At 38.5% G+C, this 26,342-nt stretch overlaps 1 protein-coding gene across 10 annotated transcripts in view; it reads left to right on the top strand.

Annotated features, from left to right (window-relative positions):
- The window catches only part of ENAH (ENAH actin regulator), a 155,821-nt gene that overhangs the window by 33,165 nt on the left and 96,314 nt on the right, over positions 1–26,342 (top strand). The window lies entirely within an intron of this gene.

Below are 26,342 nucleotides of genomic sequence, written 5' to 3'. Positions count from 1 at the left end.
TAGGTTCTCAAGCGTACACACAAGGCCGTTTAATGCATTGTATTCTTGAAGTCTGTGTTACGATATTATGGTTCAACCCAGTACCCAGTACATTTATCACCAGACTTTTTTTTTTTTTTTTTTTTTTTTAGCTTAGTGAATCTTTAAAATGTATTATCATTTATATAGTTTTAATTTCAATACTTCTGGGCTACAAGTAGTTTTTGGTATCACCAGACATTTGATGTCTATAATTTGTTTATTTGACAAAACACTGAGACTGCAGCATTGACCTGATAGCTGTGTTTTAAAAGCATTTCTCTGAGATCATTCATTCACGGTTTTAAACTGAGATTGAAGGCTCCTCCTCCCCAGGGATTCTCCTTAGTCCCAAGGTTCTGATGGGTTTTCTTTCTGTAGTCATCCTTCTTTCCCCCATCCCCAAAATAAGACTAGGGAGGTAGAAGTATTTTAGGGGGGTGTTTTTCTTTCTTCTTTTTCCTTTTAATTTTTTTTTTTTTTTTTTTTTGAGATGGAGTCTCACTCTGTTGCCAAGGCAGGAGTGCAGCAGCAGGATCTTGGCTCACTGCAACCTCTGCCTCTTGGGTTCAGGTGATTTTCCTGCCTCAGTCTCCTGAGTAGCTGGAACTACAGGTGCTTACCACCACATCCAGCTAATTTTTGTATTTTTTAGTAGAGACAGGGTTTCGCCATGTTGGCCAGGCTGGTCTCAAATTCCTGACCTCAAGTGATCTGCCTGTCTTGACCTCCCAAAGTGCTGGCAAGGGTGGCGTTTTTCTAACTGTAGGTTATTAACAGCAATTTTCATAAAAGAGAATAGAAAATATCAAAGAAACATTGTACATGGTAATGGCAAGTGTTATTTCATGAAACGTTCAGTCTCCCTCTGTGTGTGTGTGTGTGTGTGTGTGTGTGTGTGTGTGCGCGCGCGCGCACGCGTGTGTGTGTGTTGTTTGTACAGTGTATTTATCACTGGCCTTAAAAATTTGAGTAATGCTGATTTGGGAGATGAATTGATGTGGTTTGGGCATCTTGGGGATTGAAAGTAAGCCATTGTAGGGGTTCACAGGACCTGTAACAGATCCTGTGGGTCTATTTTCTGGCCCACAATAGAAGGCAGAAGGTGAAAGAAGTCCCTTTAACCTTCTTTCACCTACTACCTTCCTATTGTGGGCCAGAAAGTAGGCCTTCTCTCTCTCCATTGGTGCTATCAAACTCTGAACTCTGGCTCATGTCTTTCCTTTACCTGCATGTAATGCAATGTAGTTTAGTATAAGAGTAGAAGCCTTTGAAATTTTTTTAAAGGTGATTCCTGGTAGTTGCTAGTATAAAGGTGGTTAAAAACAGAAAACATAAAGCACAGAGATGGCATTCTCATTTTGGTGTTCTAAGTAGAACATGAAACTTTCTAAGTTGAGATTTTGTAGAGAGACTGAGAATTCACCTGTATTTCAGACGCAAACAAGAAAGACTAATCCCTGGAAAGGCATTTGATAGATTTGTGGAATGGGTAGATACAGTCCTGAGCACCTGCTTAGAATCAGTGAATATGAATGATGAAGCAAAGGTGATAGTAGGAACAAAGAGGTGATTATCTTCCCCTTTTTTTCTGTGTTATACTCTTGGAAGAAGAGGCGAGGAAAAAAAGATTCAAAATTGGCTGCTGGGTGATTGAAAGAAGTTCCTGTGGCCAATTTTGTATCTGAATGACCATTCTTTTTTAAGAGAGATGGGTAAGCCTTTCATAGAAAGAGCTGCTGGTGAGATATTGTTTTATTAAGTTTTAGGGATATTGGCCCATGGTTCACTTTTTCTTTCTCTGCAGTTATTGGAAAAGTTGATTGCTAGTAAGGCTGACTGCTTTCAGGGAATTGTCATTTTCCTCCAGGGGAATGTTTAGTTGAGAATGGAGACTGCTTTGGCAAGGGCAACAGCTGCCGAACGATCTGTTTGGGATTAGGTGCAGGTTGGTATGTAGTTGAAATCTGCCTCCTGGTTCCTGAAATTATGTTCCTTTGCCTCAAGGATAAATGTTTTCCTGCTAATTCCAGTTACATTCACTTAGTTCTGACTGGTAATGTTTCTAACTGATAACCTTTCTCTTTAAGAGAGCTTCCTTGAAAGAATAATTGATAGCTATGATGAGCAATTGAAAATGTTACCCCTTCCCTTAAGATTTTGCTCAGGATTTAATCATAGGTTGGTGGTAACAGAACGTTTCAGTTCAAAATTAACTGTATAATTATCTACCATTTCGGTAATGGGAGAGACTTAAGGTGCTTTCTGATTGTTTAGGTGGCAGTATCACACAAAATTTATTCATATTATGTGTTGGAATGTAAATTCTAATAACCTTTGGAAGCATTAGTAGTAAATTTTACTTAGCTGGCTATTCCTAAGCTCACTAGTGGGTTGGAGCTGCATGCATGAATCATACCTCTGACCAGTTGTTATGATACAAATTAAGTTGAGTTTAAGGAAGAGACTAAATTAATTGCCAGCCTGTGACCACTACCTACTTAGCACCATACAGTTAAGATCCTTTTGGTTATTTAAGTGAAACTTATTTAATACCACAGATACAAGAACCTGCAATGGGTGCTTTTAATTTGGGTATACACTGACCTTTATGTATCAGATAATGTGTCTAAATCCTGAGCCAGGATCCTAATAACCCCGATCTAAGCATAGCCTAAAAGCTGTCACTCAATACTAGAGGTCTTTTGTGGTATGGAAGGATAATGTACAGGGCCTGGAAGTACATTTACATACTTGCTTTTTTGGTTTGGTTGTTCCTTTGTGAGGAGAATTTAAATTCACTTTTAGAAATGATGTCACAGTCGTCAATGGACATGTATATTTCAACTAACTATAAGAATGACAGATGGAAATGGCCTTTTCTTTCTCATGTCTGAGAATGCATTTGCATTTGTTGGACTGAGGTCAGCACTTAAGTTGAACATCTTCAAATCTTTTTTTTTTTTTTTTTTTAATTGAGATGGAGCCTTGCTCATCGCCCAGGCTGGAGAGCAGTGGCATGATCTTGGCTCACTGCAACCTCTGCCTCCTGGGTTCAAGCGATTCTCCTGCTTCAGCCTCCCGAGTAGCTGGGATTACAGGTGCCCACCACCAGGCCTGGCTAATTTTTGTATTTTTAGTAGAGATGTGGTTTCACCATGTTGGTCAGGCTGGTCTCATACTCCTGACCTCAAGTGATTTGCCCACCTCAGCCTCCCAAAGTGTTGGAATTACAGGCGTGAGTCTCTGCGCCTAGCTTCAAATCTTAATGTAATGGGTGGAGTCAGTTTTTCAATCACTAGTAGAAACTCAAAGACCATGAATTTTGAGTACTTGTGTTTTATTGGAATCTGGAATTACCACCTCCAGAAATATGTAGATTGACTGTAGTTCTGATTGGTGGTATCATTTTTGATTTTTCAACATCTTAACTAGCTTACCTTTTCATAGAAGAATATTTTCTCTTCAATTTTTATATATAGATGCAATATATAATTATAAATACTATATATAACATGTGCTTGTGAATCTGCATTTCAACCATATATCAACATAGAAGGGTAGTTGTAGTTAGGCTCCTTTTTAAGTGTATTTTAATTTGAAATTTACATGTATGAATAAACTTAAATTCATTAAAAGTTTTTTCCTCAACGTTATTTAATATTGGCATATTGTCACCAGTGAGTCTGAAATAATTCTTATGCTTTAAATGTGACTATTTTAAAGTATTACTCTAAGGATTTGTTTGTTTATGGGGAAGGGTATTGGGGTGATGGAATAGAGGTAGGATTGGTGTTGGAGGGAAGGATTACTAAGTACCTTATGGAATTGGGAATTTGAGACAGGTTTCTGAAGTGTCTGGAAATAGGTAAATGTGGTATTGTGACATAATAAGAAATACATATTTGGTCTCTATTTTTGGTTCTTGACACATAGCTCTTAAAACCTGTGGACTGACCAAAGTACAGTAATAAATGTCTTTTCGTACGCTAATGAGATGACTGGTGGCTGGGGCTCCTGGATAGCTTCAGGGTGGGAGAAGCAGTTGCTAGGGGAACCACCAACCCATCTCCTGGGAGGGGAAAGGAGAGGGTCCTGAAGGTTGACTTGATAACTTATGGTCAGTGATTTAATCAGTCATGTCTACACAAGGAAGCCTCTATAAAAATCCAGAGGATAAAGTATGGAGAGCTTCCAGGTAGATGAGCAAGAACACATCCAAATGCAGGGATTGGGGTACATCCCAGCTCCAGGAGGACAGAAGCTCTTGCTCTTGAGACTCTTCCAGACCTTACCCTATGTATCTCTTCGTCTGGCTATTCATTTGTATCAGCTGGGCACCGTGGCTTAGGCCTGTAATCCCAGCACTTTGGGAGGCCACGGCTGGTGGATCACCTGAGGTCAGGAGTTTGAGACCAGCCTGGCCAACATGGTGAAACCCTGCCTCTACTAAAAATATAAAAATTAGCTGGGTGTGGTGATTGGTGCCTGTAATCCCAGGTACTCTGGAGGCTGAGGCAGGAGAATTGCTTGAACTCAGGAGGCAGAGGTTACAGTGAACAGAGATAACATCATTGCTCTCCAGCCTAGGGGACAGAACGAGACTGTGTCTCAAAAAAAAAATTAATATCTTTGTAATAAATGGGTAAACATAAGTTATTTCCTGAGTTCTTCGAGCTGCTCTAGCAAATTAAACTCAGGAGAGGTTATGGGAACTCCAACTTAGAGCTACTGGGTCAGAAGCACAGGTCATGACCTGGGGCTTGAGATTGACATTGGAAGTGGGGGTGGTTTTCTGGGACTGATTCCTTAACCTGTGGGATGTGATGCTATTTCCACAGTGTCAGAATTGAATTAAATCATAAGATACTTGGTGTCTGTCAGAGAATCTCGTGTCATAAGTATGTTGTGTGAGAGTAGAAAAAATAGCTTTTTCCCTATCTTTAATAATGAAATATGCTATAAGGTATACTAGAGCATTATTCCTTATTAGGAGGGTTTATAATTAGTTATTTTTGTTGTTATGGCTAAACCAGACCCTTACTTTGTTCTTAGAAAATAATCTAGCAAAGTTACACATTTTCTTTGGTTCAATAAGTGTTTGTCCGTTGACCTAGTTATATATTTAAAAATAGGATTAAAGAACAAAATAATATATGCTTATTACATAAAATTGATAAACTATGAAAAAGTAGAAGGAACAAGTTAACAAATATTTATTATCTTTGCAAATATTTATTATTCCCGCCAGGCACTGTTCTCTGCCCTGGGGAAATAGCGTTAAGCAAGTGTTCATATACGCAGGGGCTTACATTCTGGAGCTGAATGGAGGAGAAAGATTTACCGACAGGTCAGTTATTCTCAGTAAGTGCGAAGCAGATAAAATGTATGGTGAGAAAAGGTGGGTGGTGAAGGCAAGGCCTGACTTAGTTGAGGTGGTCACAGAAGGGAGGGACATTTGAGTTGATCTGAAAGGTAAGGAGGCAGTCACTGGAAGGAGGAGTTGAGTACCCCAGGCAGAAGAGGTCCAAAGGCCTTGCAGTGAAAATGAGCTTGCTTTGTTCAAGGGATAGAAAGTAAGAAGAAAATAGCGTCCATAGCAAAACCATAGGAAACATACTTTGAGTCTTTGTAGATGCATAGTTTGGCTTGTATTTATATAATTTGTATTCTGTTATTTAATATTGCTTCAATTATAAACATTGTTCATTTCATACCTTAGTAAATATTTTTAGTGTCGACACAATTAATTTTGTAGCTGTATTATGGTTGACTTATCTATTCCCCAATAGTTTGGCATTTAGATCCTTCCCCCTGCGTTTTTGTGGTGGTGGTGGTGGTGGTGGTGGTGTTTTGTGTTTTTTTTTTTTGCTATTATAAGTATTACAGTGAGCACTTTTGGGTATAAAACTTTTTTGTTTCTTATGGTTGGTCTTTAGGAGGCAAAATATAAACTGGGGCAAAGATATGAATTATTTAGTATTTCTTGCCAGAATATTTGGCAAAGGGTTTAGTTTATGTTCCAATGACCAAAGTATAGAGAGTGTTTACTGTATCTTGGCCAGCATTAAGTATTATTTTTGTTTTGGAAAAAAAAAACAAAAAAAAAACTTTTTTTTTTTTTTGCTGTGGGAGAATGCCGATAACATAAAATTTACCATGGTAACCATTTAAAAGTGTACAATTCTGTGGCATTAAATAAATTCACAGTGTTGTGCAATCAGTGCCACTATTGACTCCCAGAACTTTTTCATCACCCGAAGTGAGAAACCCTGTACCCACCAAGCAGTCATTTCCCAATCCCTGTTCCCCACTAACCCCTGGCAGCCATGAATCTACTTTCTGTTTCCGTGGATTTGTCTATTCTGGACATTCCATGTAAATGGAATTATACACTACAAGGCTTTTTGTGTCTGGCTTCTGTGACTAAGCATAAAGTTTTCAGGGTTCATCCATGTCAAGCAGTGTCAGTATGTCTTTATGGCTATTTATGGCTGACTATTATTCCATTGTTTGGATATACCACATTTTGATTATTCATCTCTTGATGGACATTGGGTCATTTCCACAACTTGACTATGGACATTAGAGTAGACAATAGAGCTGCTATGGATAATATTGTCTGTGGACAATAGAGCTATTATGAACATTTATGTACAAGTATTTATTTGAATACCTGTTTTCAGATTTTTTGGGCATATACCTAGGAGTGGAATTGCTGGGTCACATGATAGGTAATTTTCCATTGAGCCCGTTGAGGACTGACCAAACTGGTTTCCCCCTTGGCTGCATGATTTTACATTCTCACCAGCAGTGTGTGAGGGTTCTGATTTCTCCATATCCTCACGAATATATGTTATTTTTAATTTTTCATGTGTTTTGTTTTTTATCATGGCCATCCTAGTGAGTGTGAAGTAGTACCTCATTGTGGTCTTTGATTTTCATTTCCCTAATAACTAAAAATGTTTAGCATCTCTTCATGTGCTTGTTGGCCATTGAGTATTACCTTTTTGTCACTCTGTCGCCCATGCTGGAGTGCAGTGGTGTGGCAGGCTCACTGCAGCCTCAACCACTGGGCTCAACTGATCCTCCCACCTCAGCCTCCCGAGTAGGTAGGACCACAGGTGTGTGCCACCACACCTGGCTAATTAAAAAAATTTTTTTTTGCCAGGCTTTTTTTTTTGTGGCTCGTAACTGTAATCCTGACACTTTGGGAGGCAGAGGCGGGTGGATCACCTGAGGTCAGGGGTTTGAGACCAGCCTGACTAACATGGTAAAACCCTGACTCTCCTAATAATACAAAATTAGCTGGGCATGGTAGCACATGCCTGTTATCTCAGCTACTTGGGAGGCTGAGGCGGGAGAATCGCTTGAACCTGGGAGGCAGGGGTTGCAGTGAGTCGAGATCGTGTGCCATTGCACTCCAGCCTAGGCAACAAGAGTGAAACTCTGTCTCAAAAAAAGGAAAAGAAAAAAAAATTTGGCGGGGCACCGTCGCTCTCGCCTGTAATCCCAGCACTTTGGGAGGTTGGAGGCAGGTGGATCACCCAAGGTCAGGAGTTTGAGACCAGCCTGGCCAACATAGTGAATCCCAGTCTCTACAAAATCCATAAAAATTAGCTGGGTGTGGTGGGAGGCTGAGGCAGGAGAATAGCTTGAATCTGGGAGGCAGAGGTTACGGTGACCTGAGATCGTACCACTGCACCTCAGACTGGGTGACAGAGCAAGACTCTGTCTCAAAAATAAATAAATTTAAAAAATGTTTTTTTGTAGAGATGGGGTTGCCCAGGCTACTCTAGAACTCGCAGGCTCATGCAGTCCTTTCACCATTGCCTCCCAAAGTGCTGGAATTACAGGGACTACTGTCTTTTTTCAACTTGAATTTTTTTTTTTTTTTGGACACAGAGTTTTGCTCTTGCTGCCCAGGCTGGAGTGCAGTGGCGTGATCTTGGCTCATTGCAACTTCCGCCTCCTGGGTTCAAGCAATTCTCCTGCCTCAGCCTCCCAAGTAGCTGGGACTACAGATGCATGGGCCCATCTAATGTTTTGTATTTTAGTAGAGATGGGATTTTACTGTGTTGCCTATGCTGGTCTCGAACTCCTGAGTTCAGGCAGTTTGCCTGCCTTGGCCTCCCAAAGTGCTAGGATTACAGGCATGAGCCACCCCGCCTGGCCTCAATTTGAAATTTTTATTGAAGTGTATAGGATATACAGAAAAGTGCACATAGCACCAATTCAGTACACCAATGTAACCATCACTCAGATCAAGAAATAGAGCCCTTTATGCCCTCTTCCAGTCACAGTCTTTCACCAAAGAGTAACCCCATCTGACCTGGAACAGTGCAGATTAGTTTTGCCTGTTTTTGTACTCATGTCAGTAGAATCACATAGTACGTATTCTGTGTCTGGCTTCTTTGGCCTAACGTTAGATCTGTGCTGTTCACCTGTATCATTCATTTTATTTAATTGTGTGAAATACTAGTTTATTCATTCTAAGGCTGATAGACATTTGGATTGGTTGCAGTTTTTGGATCTTATAATGTCATGAATATTCTGCTATTTGTTTTTTTCTTGAGTGTGTGTGTGGGCCAAATACAGCTTTTGGAGTGGTTGTACTAGCATTACAATGTTGCCATTGGTAAAATAATTCCTCTACTTTGTTGGCTGTTTTCTTTTTTTTTTCTTTTAATTTTAGTTCTGTTTAGACTTGGAGAAGTTGTAAGTGGTTTTCTTTTGTTTGTTTGTTTGTTTGTTTATTTATTTATTTATTTTTTCCTTAGAGCTTGCAGTGGCATCTTTTGTTCATTTATTTGGCTAGTTTTAAGTTTGGATTGTGACCTCTTTATTCAGAGTTTTAAAATTGGAAGTCAGCTCTCTGAGTCACATAATCTTGGTAAGAAGTTTAAGATGAATGAAATGTAAGCATACTTAAAAGAAGGAGAATGTTCTCTTACTGGAGACCTATCATTCTTTTCTTACCAAATTTTAAGAGTATTCTCCCAATATTTTTATACTAATTATAAAATCACAAATTTATTACAACCCCACAGTAGGTTTTAGAGACTAATTGGGACCGAAAGCAATATTGTTTTAATTCTTTTGTCTTTGAGCTCCAGTAACCTTCTGTATTTTTTCTTACTTTTAAAATTACAAAATAATTCATACGTGTTATAGAAATTTGAAAATTACTTAAGAAAATGAAAATAATGCCACTACTTGAGAGAAAATCACTTTTAGTATGTATACTTCCTGTTTGTTTTTATGCAATACTAGTTTTTTTAATTGAACGTAATGTTTTATAATGTGATTTCCCCTAAATATACCATGAATACTTTTCTCTGTAATTAAATTTTATCATAAAGCATGATTTTTTTTTTTTTTTAAAAAAGAGTCTATCTTTGTCGAAAAGGTGAGGGCAGAGGCGTGATCTCAGCTCACTGCAACCTCTGCCTCCTGGGTTCAAGCAATTCTCCTGCCTCAGTCTCCCGAGTAGCTCAGAATACAGGCACATGCCACCACGCCCAGCTAATTTTTGTATTTTTAGTAGAGATGGGGAACGTCTTGGCCAGGCTAGTCTCGAACTCCTGGCCTTGTGATCCGCCTGCCTTGGCCTCCCAAGGTGCTGGGATTACAAGTGTGAGCCACCTCACATGATTTTTAAAAATTAGAGCATGATTTTAAGATTTAGTTTTTTTTTTTTTTATTAGTTTATAAAGTCAAGTAGTTTTACAGGGCAATCATAATAAAAGTAGACCAGGTGCGGTGGCTCACGCCTGTAATCCCAGCACTTTGGGAGGCTAAGGAAGGGGGATCGTTTGAGCCCAGGAGTTTAAGACCAGCCTGACCAACATAGCAAAACCCTGTCTCTACTAAAAATACAAAAAATTAGCTGTGTGTAGTGGCGCATGCCTATAATCTCAGATACTTGGGAGGCTGAGGCATGAGAACCACTTGAACCTGGGAGGTGGAGGTTGCAGTGAGCAGAGTGCATTCAACCTGGGCAACAGAGCAAGACTCAGTCTCCAGGAAAAAAAAAAATCCATTCCCTTTCCTGCTAGAATCAAGCTCTCAAGAGGAACCACTATCAACATTGACGTATTTCTTTGGCAGTTTTTAATTTCCAAATAACATGCTTAATCATTATTGACTTTTCCAATTTTAGATTTGTCTCTTGACTTGCCATGATAGAAGATAGTGGTTTAGTTGTTTTACATTGTCTCCTCAAGATGCATACTTTCCATCTTCTATATGTGGTTATATAACCAATTTTGGTTAAAGTTTCATAACTATTGACATTGGAGCCATGCTGTGTACTCTTTTGATATTTTGAAATTTAATATGCTGTAGTTTTTTTGAAACAGCTTTTTGTTTTAGCTGGATTTAATGAATCTTTGTGTTCATTTGTTTTCCATGCATCCAGCTCAGAGTATCCTACTAAAGTTTAACTCTCCTTTTAATGTAATAAACACATCAGGTAATCTTTCAGTTTCTTTTTATTTTGGATACCTCTTAACTTTCTGTTCCAGTTGAACTGATTGCCTTCTTGGTTTGCTTCTTGTAGTGGGATTTTTACCATCATCATGGGAATTCTTTCACCCTTATTCTGTTGCTTTTCATTGTAGTTCCCTTAGAAGTGAAGCATGGGAAAGCAAATTCTTTGAGACCTAGAATATTTAAGAATATCTATATATTAGAGCCTACTCTTGATAGATGACTTGGCTGTATTTACAAGTCAAGGTTGGAAATTATTTTTCTTCAAAATTTGAAGAAGGCATTACTCGAGTGCCATGTTTCTAGAGTTGCTGTGAAAAATCTGATGTCATTCTGATTCCAAGACTTTTTTTTTTTTTTTTTTGATATGGAGTCTCTCTGTCTCCCAGGTTGGAGTGCAGTGGCATGATCTTGGCTTACTGTAACCTCCGCCTCCTGGGTTCAAGTGATTTTCCTGCCTCAGCATTCCGTGTAGTTGGGATCACAGGTGCCCATCACCAAGCCCGGCTAATTTTTGTATTTTTAGTAGAGATGGGGTTTCACCATGTTGGTCAAGTTGATCTTGAGCTCCTGACCTCAAGTGATTCGCCCGCCTCGGCCTTCCAAAGTGCTGGGATTACAGATGTGAGCCACCATGCCCAGCTTCCAAGACCTTTATAAGAAACCTGTTTTCTTTATGGAAACCTTTAGGATCTTCTCTTATTCCTGGTGTTCTGAAATTTTATGATGATATTTCTTAATGTGAGTTAAAAAAAAAAAAAGTCCATTGTGCTGTGCCCTTGATGGATCTTTTTATTCAAGAAACATATGCCCTTCAAGGCTTAGAAAGTTGTTTTTTTTGGTAATGGACTCTGAAAAGGGAAAACTCCTGATAGGGGGTTTTGGGTCTTCTGAATCAATTCTTTTATTATTTTCTCTTTGCTGTCCAATTTTGTCTTTTTTTTTTTTTTTTTTGCTGTTTTTTTATATTTTAACTCCTTTATTGGATTTAAAGTTTCTACTGTCTTTAATTTCAAAAGATTTTCTTTTGTTTTATGCATGTTTCTTTTAATCATATTCTTATTTCACGGACATGTATCTTTTTTTTTTTGGTCCCTTTGAGGATATTATGATTCTGTTCCCTTCCTTTTTTTCCCTTGCTCTGTTTTGGTTCCTACCTTTCAAATTAAAGGTTTTCTTAAATGTTCAATATTCCTTTCCTGTCTGTTTAGGCATGAGGCTTTTAAAAAAATTTTCATTTTTAAAGCAAGTTGGGAAGTCTTTTCATGGTATGGGCCTGTGACATGGTCTTCCTCTCTGAGGGATGAACTGGTCAGTCTGACTTTCTGTGGGGACCCTCAGCTGTCAGTGTCTCCAGGTCTCTCTATTTTAGGCTGTTTTCTTTTCCTGTCTAAGGCTTGACTGCCAGGATGCTGTGGTGAGTAGGGGAAAGGGAGGGTGGTGGGTGGGTGGTTAGTTACCTTTCATTATTCAGACTTGCATTTAATTCCCGTCATACCTCCCTCAGAGTGCCTTTGTTTACAGTCCCTCCTGTGTAAACTTCCCAGAGTAAAGGGCTGAGTGTCTCATGGCATTGTTTGGGTTATGGTATCTGGGATTTTGATGAATGGCTCCTTATCTAGCGTTTCAACCAGTTTTTTGTTTTTTTTTTTTTTAAAGCCACCTCCCGCCTCGTCCCCCTTTATTCTTGGTATACTCCTTCAGTAATTCTCTAGACGGTTTCTGTTTTCTTCAGTCTGCTAAGTCAGTTACCTCTAATCCATCTGCTTTCCAGCCTTCAAAATTGTGTTTACATCTAGAGCAAGCTTGTCCAACCCACGGCCCGTGGGCCATATATGGCCCAGGATGGCTTTGAATGTGGCCCAACATAAATTCGTAAACTTGCTTGAAACATTGGATTTTTGTTTTGCGATTTTTTTTTTTTTTTAAAGCTTATCAGCTGTTGTTATAGTATTAGTGTATTTTATGTGTGGCCCAAGACACTGCTGGTCCAGGGAAGCTAAAAGAGTGCACACTCCTGATCTAGAGTCTACTATAGTATCCTCTTTGTTTGTTTGTGGTCTCTGCATTTATAAATTATTTATTATTTAGTGTTGGACTTGTAAGAAACACTCTGCTCTAGTCTGCCGAGGAAAGGGTAAGCTGTTGTGGTAAGGCCTTCCCAGGTTGGTGTGCTTGGCACTCTCAGATGTGTTATTCAGGACCTTGTGGTGTGGTTTTTGTTTGTTTTTTTGAGACAGAGTGTCACTCTTTTGCCAGGCGCCAGGCTGGAGTGCAGTGGCACGATCTCGGCTCACTATAACCTCCGCCTCCCGGCTTCAAGCAGTTCTCCTGACTCAGCCTCCTTAGTAGCTGGGACTATAGGTGCCCGCCACCATGGCCAGCTAATTTTTGTATTTTAGTAGAGACGGGGTTTCACCATGTTGGCCAGGTTGGTCTCAATCTGCTGACCTCGTGGTCCACCTGCCTCGGCCTCCCAAAGTGCTGGAATTACAGGCATGAGCCATCAAGTCTGGCCATGGTGTGGTTATTTTATTGGATTAGTGTGAGAAGGGCTAGTTTTGTGATTGGTTACGGTTATTGAAAATTGCCTTTTTAATTTTTTTTTTTTTTTGAGACAGAGTCTTGCTCTGTCGCCCAAGATAGAGTGCAGTGTTCCTTTGTTGGCTCACTGCCACCTCTGCCTCCTGGGTTCAATCAGTGCTCCTGCCTCAGCCTCCTGAGCAGCTAGGACTACAGGTGTGCACCACCATGTCCGGCTAGTTTTTGTATTTTTAGTAGAGAGGGGGTTTCACCATATTGACCAGTCTGGTCTCCAACTCCTGACCTCAGATGATCCACCTGCGTTGGTCTCCCAAAGTGCTAGGATTACAGGCGTGAAGCACTGCAGCCGGCCAAAATATGGTAATTCTAATAGGTCACATTCAGGTGTATTTTTTAAATGGTCTAATATAACATTAAAAGCATTTGTGAAAAATTCCATTTTGGTATTTTAACCATAATCCATCCAAAAGCAACATTAAAAAATCATAATAAAAGGGGAATGTGAGGTTTAGGTTTTTAAGATGTTCAGTATTTTTAGTTAAGAGTGTTGTAGTAGTTTGCTAGGGCTGCCATTACAAAATACCACGGACTAGGTGGCTTAAACAATACTTTCCTCATAATTCTGGAGTCTAGAAATCCAAGGTCAAGGTGTTGGCAGGATTGATTTCTCCTGAGGCCTCTTTCTTGGCTTGTAGATGGCTGTCTTCTCTGTGTCCACAGTGATCTTCCTTCTGTATGTGTCTGTCTTAATCTTGTCTTTTTTTTTTTTTTTTTTTTTGAGAGGAAGTCTTGCTCTGTCTCCCAGGCTGGAATGCAGTGGCACAATCTCGGCTCATTGCAGTCTTTGCCTCCCGGTTCCAGCGATTCTCCTGCCTCAGCCTTCTGAGTAGCTGGGATTACAGGTGCATGCCACCATGCCCAGCTAATTTTTGTATTTTTAGTAGAGATGGGGTTTTGCCATGTTGGCCAGGCTTGAACTCCTGACCTCAGTTGATCCGCCTGCCTTGGTCTCCCAAAGTGCTGGGATTACAGGCATGAGCCACCATGCCCGGCCATCTTGTCTTCTTATAAGGGCACCATTCATATTGGATTAGGGCTCACCTGTATACTCAGTTTACCTTGGGTACCTCTTTAAGGCCCTATCTTCAAATACAGTCACATTCTGAGGTAACGGAGGCTAGGATTTTAACGTGTGAATTTGGTGGGTGTTGGAGGGACACAGTTCAGCCCATAACAAATACTTTACTTATGCATTGAAAGGAGTATCATATCTGATACACTTCAGAAAGGAATGTATTAGGGTGATGAAGTGGAAATAGCTCGGACATTGTAGTTAGATACGTAGGCCTGGTTTGAACTCTAGCCTTGCCTCTTAATAGTTCCTTAAATTTTTGTAGCTTCTCTGAGACTTTCTTCCAAATCTGTAAACTGGGAGTAACTGTACATTACAGGGTGATGGCAAGAAATTAAAGACAATGTAAAAGTGCCTGACATCAAGTTGACTTTTAAATATTACATTCTTATTGGTCTTTTCTCTCCCCGATTCCCCCAAAGTAGTGCTTTGCATCTTTCCCCCTTATTTAATATCAGAAAGTGTCAATTTCAAATTTATACGTATCATTTTAAAATTGCTTAGTCTTTCTGTTCACAAGTGATTGACTATCAGCAGTTTTCTTAAGATTCAATCTATAAAGAAGAAAAAAAGATTCAATCTACAAATGTATTTACCTAGTCTCTTGTCAGAATTTCTGATCATCATAAATAGTTTAGTTGAACATTTTACATAACATACTTTAAGTGAAACCTACAGAACTGTAACCCGCAGAGTCAGTGGATACATTTCAAAGGCTATTGATGTATAAGGAGGAGAGCCTTTTCTTTTTTATCAATAAGATATGAGGATGCCCTTTTTCTACTCTAACATTACTATTTTCTCCTAATTATCAAAGTCTAAAAGGATATCTTGTTTTATTTAACTTGCATTTCTTTTCTAGCTAGCTTTAATATTTTTCTTTATCAGCCCTCTTAAAATCTTTTATGAATTGCCTTTTTTTTTGAGACACAGTCTTTCTGTATCACCCAGGCTGGAGTGCAGTGGCACCATCTCGGCTCACTGCAACTCCTGCCGCCTGGACTTAGTGATTCTCCTGCCTCAGCCTCGCAAGTAGCTGGGACTACAGGCGCCCACCACCATGCCTGGCTAATTTTTTTTTTGGTATTTTTAGTAGAGATGGAGTTTCACCATGTTGACCAGGCTGGTCTTGAACCCCTGAGATCAAATGATCCACCCGCCTCGGCCTCCCAAAGTGCTAGGATTACAGGCGTGATCCACCATATCCAGCCTGAACTGTCCGTTTTTAAATTGGGGTGTTTGTGTTTTTCTTATTAATTTGAAAGGTCTCTTACCCATTGCTTTTAGATCTGTCCTGTTTAGAAGTTGAAAACTGTTGCTGTTTTCCCAGTAGTTAAACTAGTGGGGTTAGAGCCTTCCATTTCATAAAGAAGTTAAAACCACAAAGACGAAGTGGATTCACACTTGGTAGTTACCGAAAGGATTCTTGACTCAGATTGTTCAAATTTGAATCTTTGTTTTATGGCTTAGTACCTTTAAAACCCGAGGCAAGCTCTTTAACCTGTAAGCCTCAATTTCTTCATCTATACAGTGAAACTAATGATAGTATTTCTTTCTTTTCTTTTCTTTTTTTTTTTTTTTTTTTTGAGACGGAGCCTCACTCTGTCGCCCAGGTTGGAGTGCTGTCGTGCAATCTCGGTTCACCGCAACCTCTGCCTCCTGGATTTAAGCGATTTTCCTGACTCAGCCTCCCGACTAGCTGGGGTTTCAGGCGTGTACCACCACGCCTGGCTAATTTTTATATTTTAGTAGAGACGAACTTTCACCATGTTTGCCAGGCTGATCTTGAACTCCTGACCTTAAGTAGTTCCCCCACTTTGGCCTCCCAAAATGCTAGGATTGTAGGCGTGAGCCACCATGCCCAGCTGATAGTACTTTTCATATGATTATTGTAAGAATTAAGTGAGGCAGTGGTTGTAAAGCCCAGTGCATAGCACTTAATAAGTACACATTGAAGGTTAGCTATCAGCCATGAGACTAGTTAATGGCTGTGGGAATAGAACTCTTCATTTAGGGTCCTTTGTTTCTTGGCGTTCCTAACCTTTTCACTAGAAACTTCATCAGGACTTAATATAATTTAAATGGTATTATCATTTTTGTTTCAAGATAAAGTATATGTTTGCAGCAAATTATAATTATCTTAAGATGATTTCTTGAATACACCTATGTAGTTGGTTTTGATTTTCTAGTTATGTGTTAAGTTTAAACATGGTACAAGATACAATAAACCATATTTAAGAAGAACTTCTATTGTAAATCAGTGTTGGTTTTCAGTTGAGATCAGTAACTGACCCATGCTTATGACATTGCTTGAGTTTTGTTTTGTACTTGGTTATGTTATAATCACTTATACATACACACTGACTCTTTCTCTCTTGCTCTCGTTCTGTCTCTTGCTCTCTTCGTCAGTGTATCTTGATTTTTTTTGGAGATTAAAGCATGTACATTACAAGTGCTGTTTGACCAAAAGACTAGTTTCTTCTTGTTTTTTTTTTTTTTTCTTTTGAGACAGAATCTCTCTGTCACCCAGGCTGGAGGACAATGGTGTGCCCTTGGTTCACTGCAGCCTCCACCTCCCAGGTTCAAACTATTTTCTTGCCTCATCCTCCCAAGCAGCTGTGATTACAGGTGTGTACCACTATGCTTTAGCTAATTTTTTGTATTTTTAGTAGAGATGGGTTTTGGTATGTTGGCCAGGCTGGTCTTGAACTCCTGGCCTCCTGCCCACCTTGGCCTCCCAAAGTGCTGGGATTACAGGTGTGAGCCACTGTGCCTGGCCTACTTTTGTTACTATAAGCCTTGTAGAACTACTTGACTTTATAAACTATGTACATGTGTACTACTTTGATAAATATGAAAATTTTAAAATCATGCTCTAATTTTTAAAAATCATGCTTTGGAATAATGTTATCCACCTGCCTTGGCCTTCCAAGGTGCTGGGATAACAGGCATGAGCTTCTGCACCTGGATTAAAAGGCTACTTACTTTTGGTGGATTTTTTTTCCCCTCCGTTTTTTAATAGGATCTCTTTCTGTTGCCTAGACTGGAGTGCAGTGGCATGATCATAGGTCACTACAGCCTCCTGGACTCAAGGGATTCTTCTGTCTCACCCTTCTGAGTAGCTAGGACTACAGGAATGTGCCTGTGTCACTGTCACCATGCAAGGCTAATTAAAAAAATTTTTTTTTGTAGAGACCAGATCTCACTATGTTCCCCAGGCTGCTCTTGGACTCCTGGCCTCAAGTGATCCTCCCACCCTGGTCTCCCAAAGCGTTCGGATTACCGGTGTGAGCCACTGCATCAGTCCCCAAAGGCTAGTTTTAACTGTTAGATATTGCTTGGATAAATCCTAAGAAAATTGTTGACTTTTTCCTTCTGCAGTAAAATTTAAAAGCTAGATTTGTGTATCCCATCTATTTTTACGTTAGTTTTGGACGTGCGTGCTCACACGTGTGTGTGTGTGTGTGTGTGTGTGTGTGTGTGTGTGTGTTTTAAAGAGACAGGGTCTTGCTCTGTCACCTAGGCTGGGGTGCAGTGGTGTGATCATAGTTCACTGCAACCTTGAACTCCTGGGCTCCAGCCATCATTCTGTCTCAGCTTCCCAAGTATCTAGGGTTACAGGTATGTGCCACCACACCTGGCTGATTTTTAAACTTTTTTTAGAGACAGAGTCTTGCTATCTTGCCCAGGGTAGTCTGGAACACTTGGCCTGAAGTCATTCTCTCGCCTCAGCTTCCCACAGTGTTGGGATTACAGATGTGAGCCGTGGCACCCAGCCTAAATTAGATTATAATACATTCAGTGCTTGGTTAGCCATCATCAGTAGTACTTTTTGTGATGTAGCACAACTAAGTGTCTAAAAGGACAGGTGCACACTTTTGTTTTTTTATCTGTTTGAAGCTTAATTTGAACATTCTTGTTGTCCTTTCAAGTAGTAGGTTTTTCTATTTAGGACTTTTTTTTTTTTTGAGATTTTAGTTTGTTGTTTCATATTTACATTTCAGAGATTAGCAAGTAACTCCATTGCTCTGGGTTCATGTTTTTGTTTTTCTGTCATGCAGATTTTCTTTCCTAAGCCCTGTGGGAAATCAGCTCAATAGACTGACATCATCCCTTTCGTGTATAAAATGTTTAACCCTTTATAGATCATACTTTGATGTCTAATGTTGACCAAAGTATCTTCCATCTTGTAATCTTTTCTCCTGGCGCTTACTTAATCTGAATTATGCATATTTTTAAATACTCTCTTTTTCCCATTTAAAAATATTTGTTGCTTTTTGGTGTTATTTAACTGAATTAAAGAGGAGGATTTCTACTGTTTAGTCTTTTATATACTGTTATTGATATATTCCAATGTTTTATGTTAACACTTGTACAATTTATTTACCTATTTATCTATTTATTTATTTTGAGACAGAGTTTCACTCTTGTTGCCCAGGCTGGAGTGCAATGGCACTATTTTAGCTCACTGCAACCTCCGCCTCCTGGGTTCAAGCGATTCTCTTGCCATAACCTCCTGAGTAGCTGGGATTATAGGCGCCCACCACCACACCTGGCTCATTTTGTATTTTTAGTAGAGACAAGGTTTCACCATGTTGGCTAGGCTGGTCTCAAACTTCTGACTTCAAGTGATCCGCCCCCCTCAACCTTCCAAAGTGCTGGGATTATAGGCATGAGCGCTGGCCATACTTGTACAATTTTAAAATATTGTTTTTTCTGGTGGATAAGGCACTCAATATGTAGTTCTCCTTTGTTTAATAGCTGGCTTGGGCATATTTTCCCACATATTTATTTATCTCCATTTATACTAAGCCCTCATTTTCCTCCTCTAGCTCTGCCTGCCTGTTCTCCCTCAGCAAGTCATTGACATTTTCCAAAGTTAGGAGAAACAGTAATAACTTCACCGAATAAAAATGGTGAGAGAGCCTGGACTTTAATTATGCCCAGAATACCTCCTAAGAGTGTTATTTTCAAAATCAAAATGGCAAAGAATTTTGGTTTTTATATCTGCCACTGAAAGTAACTTGTGTAAATTTTAGTTTAATTAGCAGAATGACAGTGTTATTACTCATAGTGTGTACTGTTATTAAAGATGCTTTGGCATACATGCAAGTTTTTGCTTATTAGAAGTTTCTAGTTGAAATTATAGCACTCACAAGAAGTTTTGAATAAATAAGATGTAGAATGAGTGACTCCTAAAACCTGATATGCAAAAGGCTACTGGGTAATAATTTCATTAATTTTATGTAACACATTTGTGATTTCACCATACTTATTTTGTTCCTTGTGGTTGATTCTAAGTGATGAGCAATGTTTATTTTGATCATTTAACCCATAGCCATTAGCTACTTAAATTTGTGAAATTCTCTATAGTGATTTCAGTTTTACAAGTTTGTATATTGCCTGATGCTCTAATTTTGAAAACTTTACATTTGGTAAATACCAGTGTTTTTATTTTTCTTTTCTTTTCTTTTTTTTGAGATGGAGTCACACTCTGTTGCCCAGGCTGGAGTGCAGTGGCTCAATCTCAGCTCACTGCAACCTCTGCCTCTCGGGTTCAAACGATTCTTCTGCCTCAGCATCCTGAGTAGCTGGGATTACAGGACCATACCACCATGCCCAGCTAATTTTTGTATTTTTAGTAAAGACAGGGTTTCACCATGTTGGTCAGACTGGTCTCAAACTCCTGACCTCATGATCCGCCCACTGTAGCCTCCTAAAGTGCTGAGATGACAGGTGTGAACCACCGTGCCTGGCCCAGTGTTTCTCTTAATGTACTTTTTCACAGTCCTTCTGATTGATTTCAAAGTGTTGTCTTTGAGAATAAACATGCCTCATAGCGCTTGGGTAGCCACATTCCTGTAATGAGTGCTTCTGTACATTTTGAGGCTATGGTAGAATAAACAGCAGTTCCTATCCTTTTTGAAATGGAAGTTTGATACTAGTGTTAAATTTAAAGATGAACAGAGCTATAGTTTTCAAGAAAGAGAAAAGCACAGTTGTATTTGCAGGTACACTTTTTTTCTACCTTTCACTGACTATTTTTGAGTGTTAATGTGTAATTATTAATAAAAGTAATTTTATAGAAGCTGCAAGTTTCCATATCAATTTATTTCAGGGGTTATTCTTTTAATAATTTAGGAGCTTTAAAATATGTATCTCAAACTCTATAATAAAGAGCAATCTGTATGGGTTAAAAAAACTTTTGAGCTTTTAAGAAGTTACATATCTAAGTATTTGCTTAATTATTTATTTTTAAATAATTCTCTTAGGGAGAATGACTGTTTGAAGGTTGGGTTTTCCTATTTTGGACAGCCAAGAACCATTAACTAAACAATATGTTGTTTTTGCCATTGATTTGTGGGTACCTTTTACTCCTTTATATTCAGGATTCCACCAATACGTTTCATTTTCATGTCTCTTCAGTCTCTAGCTTTTTCATTCTAGGTGTTGCCATTTTTAGGAGGCCAGGCCAGCTGTTTTGTAAAAGATCTATTATCTTTAATATGTTTCATTTTGGATTTATTTCATTGTTTTTGCATGAATGGATTCAGGCTAAACATTTTTTGGTCAGGACTATTTATTTTATTACCTAGTGATGTGTTCTTTTCAGTCTATCATCTGGAGGCCCCTGATGGCAGTTTTTCTAATACCGGGATATTAAGTTTGGTTATTTTGTTAAGGTAGTGTCCACCAGATCACTCCACTTTAAAGACATCTTTTTCTCTAAGTACTAAGTGGACTACAGAGTGATGCTTTGAAACTGAATGAATAGCTAACACTCTGTAACTCAGTGTTTTAGCAACCATTGGTTTTTTTTTTTTTTTTTTTTTGCCTGAATCAAATATTATTGTAGTAGTTTATAATGGCGATTTTTCCATTTCTATTCTTTTGTTAGTTGCCATGCTTCTATAATTTTGTCTTTCTTTATGTTTTACTGGGTGTTAAGACTTTCCGTTGTCCTTTTCCCATTCTTTTATTCTTTGTCCCTCCCTCTTTGTCCGGTTTTCCAATAGATGGAGAGAATTTTCTTTCTTTGGTTTAAGAGTTACACATTTTTTTCCCGTGTATTCTTAGCCATTTGCCCTTAAAACATAGACATGTTCATTCTTGATTTAAAAAACTTAGCAATGTCAGTATTTTCTCTTTAATAAGACAAGTACTTTATTTCACTCTGTGTTCTTGGGCAAGGTCTCTCCTCATCCAGTCAACTTGATGTTATCTAGGATTTTTCGTTTTTTAAATAATGCCTGTGCTTTTTCTTTTTCCCTTTTCTTTCACTCTCTCTGTATTTGTGCCTCCCCATTTACTCTCTTTCCCTTCATTCTTTCTTTCTCACTTTCTTGTACTATTTACTCTTGGGTAGATTCTCTTGTAGAAGACAGTAGGATATTGTATAATTGATACTCTTTCCAAATGATTAAGGTAATAATTAAAATAAATTTTTGATATTTGTGTATGCAAGGATAGGAATCCTCTTGTAAGTGGAAGAACTCTACCACATGCATGAGGCATTAGTGTGTTAAACACTGAGAAGTGGCTTTAGGTCCAGCTGGGTGCTCTTAGGTAGGTAGGTTTATTCAGTTCTTTACCTTAACTATCTCCTTACCTTAAAAAAGAAGTGAAGAATACTGACTTTATGGAGGTTTTGTGAGGATTGAGGTAATATAGAAGTATAGAACTAGAAAAGAATATTAATATTTGTAAAAAAAAGTTAAGCAGAGAGAAACTCTTAAAATGTCATTGATTAGCAAGTAAGGATTTAAATAAAAAGTTAAACAGGTTGATATACTACTTATACTGATTATATCAGTAGAATATGATCTTAGAATGGACCTTCAGTAGGCCTTATGATTATCTATTAATATTTTGTTCAGTTTCAGTGTAGCAAAAGAAAAAAAAAAACTTTTTTTTCTGGTCCAAGATTCAATTCAGATGGCACATTGGGTTTCATTGTCACATTTCTTTAGTGTCCTTTTTTTCTTTTTTTGAGATACTCTTGCTCTGTTGCCCAGGCTGTAGTGCAGTGGCACAGTCATGGCTCACTGCAGTCTCTACCTCCTGGGGGTCAAGTGACCCTCCTGTCTGAAGCTTCTGAGTAGCTTGGACTACAGGTGTGCACCACCATGCCCAGCTAATTTTTAAATTTGTAGAAACAGAGTCTTTCTGTGTTACCCAAGCTGGTCTTGAACTCCTGGCTCAAGAGATCCTCTCTCCTAGACCTCTCCAGGTGTTGAGATTACAGGTGTAAGCCACCACGAACGGCCTTCTTTAGTGTATTTTGATATAGAACAGTTTCTCAGTCCTTCTTAACATAGATGTTTTTGATGAGTAGACTGTTTATTTTGTCTAACATCTCCCACTTTGGGTTATATTTTATTTCAGTATTGACCTTGTTCCAAGGCACTACCATTATGAAACACTGAGCCTCATGATTTAATATGGTGCTAATGTTTAAATTATATTTTACCACGGGTAGAATACTTGGTTCATGGCAGAATGAAAACATAAATAATCGGTTATTTTGGGTATATGTCCTACATGTAGGATTAATGTTCATTATTTGACTGAAAGACTTATATTGTCTTTTTAAAAAGTATAGGCAAGGCTGGGCATGGTGGCTCACACCTGCAATCCTAGCGCTTTGGGAGGCTGAGGCAGGTGGATCATGAGTTCAAGAGATCTGGCTAACATGGTGCAATCCTGTCTCTACTAAAAATAAAAAAATTATCTGGGCGTGGTAGCACGCGCCTGTAATCCCAACTACTCGGGAAGCTGAGGCAGGAGAATCGCTTGAACCCAGGAGGCGGAGGTTGCAGTGAACCGAGATTGTGCCACTGCACTCCAGCCTGGTGACAAAGCGAGACTCTGTCTCAAAAAAATTAAAAAAAAAAAAAAAAAAGTATGGGCAAAAGAAGGGGAGAGGTGAGAAGGGGATTTAGAAGTCTTCTCTCCTAGATCTCATCAGAATGAGAGAAACAGTACACCTAACAGCTGTGGCCACTTGTTCAATTTATTTGCCATTTTTATCCCGCTGCTCAGATGTTTTAATTTTCATTTGAACATTTAAAGAAAGGTTGAAGTCTTAAGATGGCAGCTGTGCGTAAGGAGTAGCCTGTCCAACTGCACATAAACAGTAATTTTTAACCCTTCGCTGCTCAAGTTGTACCTGTATTACCTGATTATGATGTTTGTATTTTGTGGCTATCTGTAAAGTCAAGTTTTCAAAGTGTATTTCTAGAATAAATAATTAAAACTTCATAGAAACTATTACAGTGGATTTAGAGCAATGTATATCAGCTAAATCACTCTTTTCAGGCTTAATTGGAGAAGAATATTTCTAGTCTTTTACTGTCGTTACATAATTTAAGATGCTATTTGAGGAATATTGTTAAACTTTTTGAACAGAGTGCTTTGGAAGCCAGTTTTTTTCCCCCCTTCCTCCTTCTTAATCCGAAGCTGTTTAGTTTCACTGTGGTTATATGTGGTCCTCCTAGTTTTGTAATAAGACCGGTGTAATTTCAGGAACGCTTTTGTTTTAGAGATCAGGACATTGACGACCAGAGAGGGCTAAACTCGGGTCCTGACTCTTCTGATTAAGTGCTAGTTCTGACTGGTAGAAGAGGTTTGCCTGACAGGCTTACCCTAAGTAAAATATAAGTCCTTGGTTATTACTAAGGGGGGAAAATATCTGAAAATAGGGTTTTTCAATGAAGAGTACTTTGTGTTAGACATAGTTGAGTTTCTCACTAGTAATGGGACTTCCAGGGTAGAGTATTAAAACGTACCATGAGCTTTTTGCAGCTAAGTGGCTTATGAGCTCAGTCAAGGAACAAAAAAATAAGCCAGCTTCAGAAGAGTCTCTCTTAATAACAAAAAGTTGTGGGAGAGTGTAGAATTTTGTCAGGATGCTGAGAAAATTATAGTTTACAAATTTTTAACCAAAAAGGTGTCCTCTTTAGTAGTAGGGAAATAATAATAAGAAAAAATGCTTAAGCACAGTTGCAGGCATTGCGTATCCTGAGGAAAAAAGAGGACACTTCTAAAATTAAAATACAGCCCATAACATTTTTATTTTTTATGAATTGGATTACTCATCATTTTGAATGTTGCCTTCTGCTAAATTACTCCTTTAGCATGAATTAACTGTATTCTTTTTCAGTCATATTCCTAAATGTTAGATGAAATTCATTTAATGTTTTGAACTTTATATTTTTAGCTATACTATAAAGATTACACAGCTGTTGCTTGGAGATGTATTTGAGTTACTTGGAGCAGTAGGATCATGATTTGGGTCCTATGCCAGCTGATAGTCAGCTGCTACAAATGAAGAGATCTTAACACATGGGAATAAAAAATTCTTAAAGGGTACGAACATCATATTTTAAAATGTTCTGGGTAGTGCCTGCCCTTGTTATGGGCACTTAACTATTTGTCATGACATAACACATTTCATGATTAGGAGACTGGCCTTAGGTTTTCTGGTGGACAGCTGAAAGTATTCTCCCCTCATTTTGATAGGCATTGGAGTAACTGTGACTAGTTATTTCTGCCCAGATAAATTGCATTACATCAACTTCAGCTTTCGTATTTCAGTTGATTAAAATTTATCTAAATACTTAGTTTGATTCTTCATGCCATGGTTGATTTGGTAGTTTTAAGATTGAATTGCTCCCAAGCTACAGTTAAATAGTTCTGATACTGTATGTGTTTTCTGTATACCTATTTTTTTCTCGATTATATTGATTCTGTATTTGTTTACAGCATATGTAGTTTCTAACCTTCATTGATTGTGCTCTTAGCAAAGTGTCTATAACGTATTTTGTGCTTATAGCTAAGATATCTATAAAGAGAAACTTCAAGTACAGAATTGTGTATTATTTTCATTGAAAATGATCTCTAATAAAGTTTAAAAAGATGAAAATGGTGGTTATCCATGGATCCTGCTGGGTATTGTGATACATTTGCTAATTTGACATTCATCAAATGCTTGAGTATGTTTCAAGTATGAATACTGTAGGTAGAGGTGATACAGTTCTCAACACTGGGAAGTGTATTGTCTGATAAACAAATCATTGTAATAGAGTGAAGATCCTGCTGTGATAGGATTATCCCTGCAGTTCTGTGGCGCTTGGAGACCTCCCTCCTAGAGGGATGTTTTTGGAAGAGGGAAGTCTGAGTAGACTACTTGGGTGTGAACTGGGAGATACAATTGAGCAGTAACAATTAAGAAGGTGGTAGAGGAAAGGAAAGATTTTCTTACTTGACATTCAGGAATAGCATGATTAAACAAGTGGAGAGAAGAGAGTTTGTTGCCCCAATGGGAATGATAGGATTTAATAGATTGTTGTAATGATGTAATTTCATTGAAATTTCCCCAAAACTGAGACTTTGTGCACTGTTTGAAGATATCCTCACTCAAATTAGAACTAAAATATATTGTATGTGCCTGTCACTTTCACAACCATTTAAGAACAGTTTGTCCTTACCTTTGAATCTAGCAGGGTGCCAGAGAAGCAATGTGATTGGTTTTCAAGATGACAAGATCATCTCTGAATTTCTAGCCTCACGCCAACGTTTGTGGCAGGCACACTCATTTCACCTTCTTCCTAAGGCAGATTGAAAAGGGAACTTTTATAGCTGAAAACCATGTAAGAATACTAAGTGTACTTTCAAGGCACATTAGTTTGGTTACTTCTTCAGCAGGTTCCAGCTGTCTTTGCAAGCAACTGTTGATTGTTAATAACTACACTTTATTGATATTATCAGAAGAGCACAACATTAAGACCTTCTTCTAGTCAAGCAGCTTAAATGTAATAATTACCATTCTACCTTCTTTTAACCTTTTGTAAAAGCACAGGACAAGAAATTCCAGAATCTTTTGAATGTCATGTAGTTCGTAATTAGCCGAAGACAAATAATAAAAGTGGGCCGCTGTTTTTCAGATTATGGCCAGTAATTCTCTTTGATTATGCCTGTGCTAAAATTACTTTGTGAACACACTGCCAAAGTGTGTGAAGAAAACATCATATGCTAGTGATTCCCAAATCACTCTTAGCTTTCATCATATTTGTTCTGTTGCTAGTGTCAACTGCGTGACACTGCGTTCTGTACTTATTCTTTCATTTCTCAAAGCATGCATGAAGTTTTGGTATTT

This window comes from Sapajus apella, unplaced genomic scaffold (genome assembly GCF_009761245.1).
Source record: "Sapajus apella isolate SASKATOON/1434 unplaced genomic scaffold, GSC_monkey_1.0 scaffold22, whole genome shotgun sequence".
Taxonomy (NCBI): Eukaryota; Metazoa; Chordata; class Mammalia; order Primates; family Cebidae; genus Sapajus; species Sapajus apella.
Note: the sequence above shows the minus strand (reverse complement) of the source record. Positions and strands in the feature narration are given on the sequence as shown.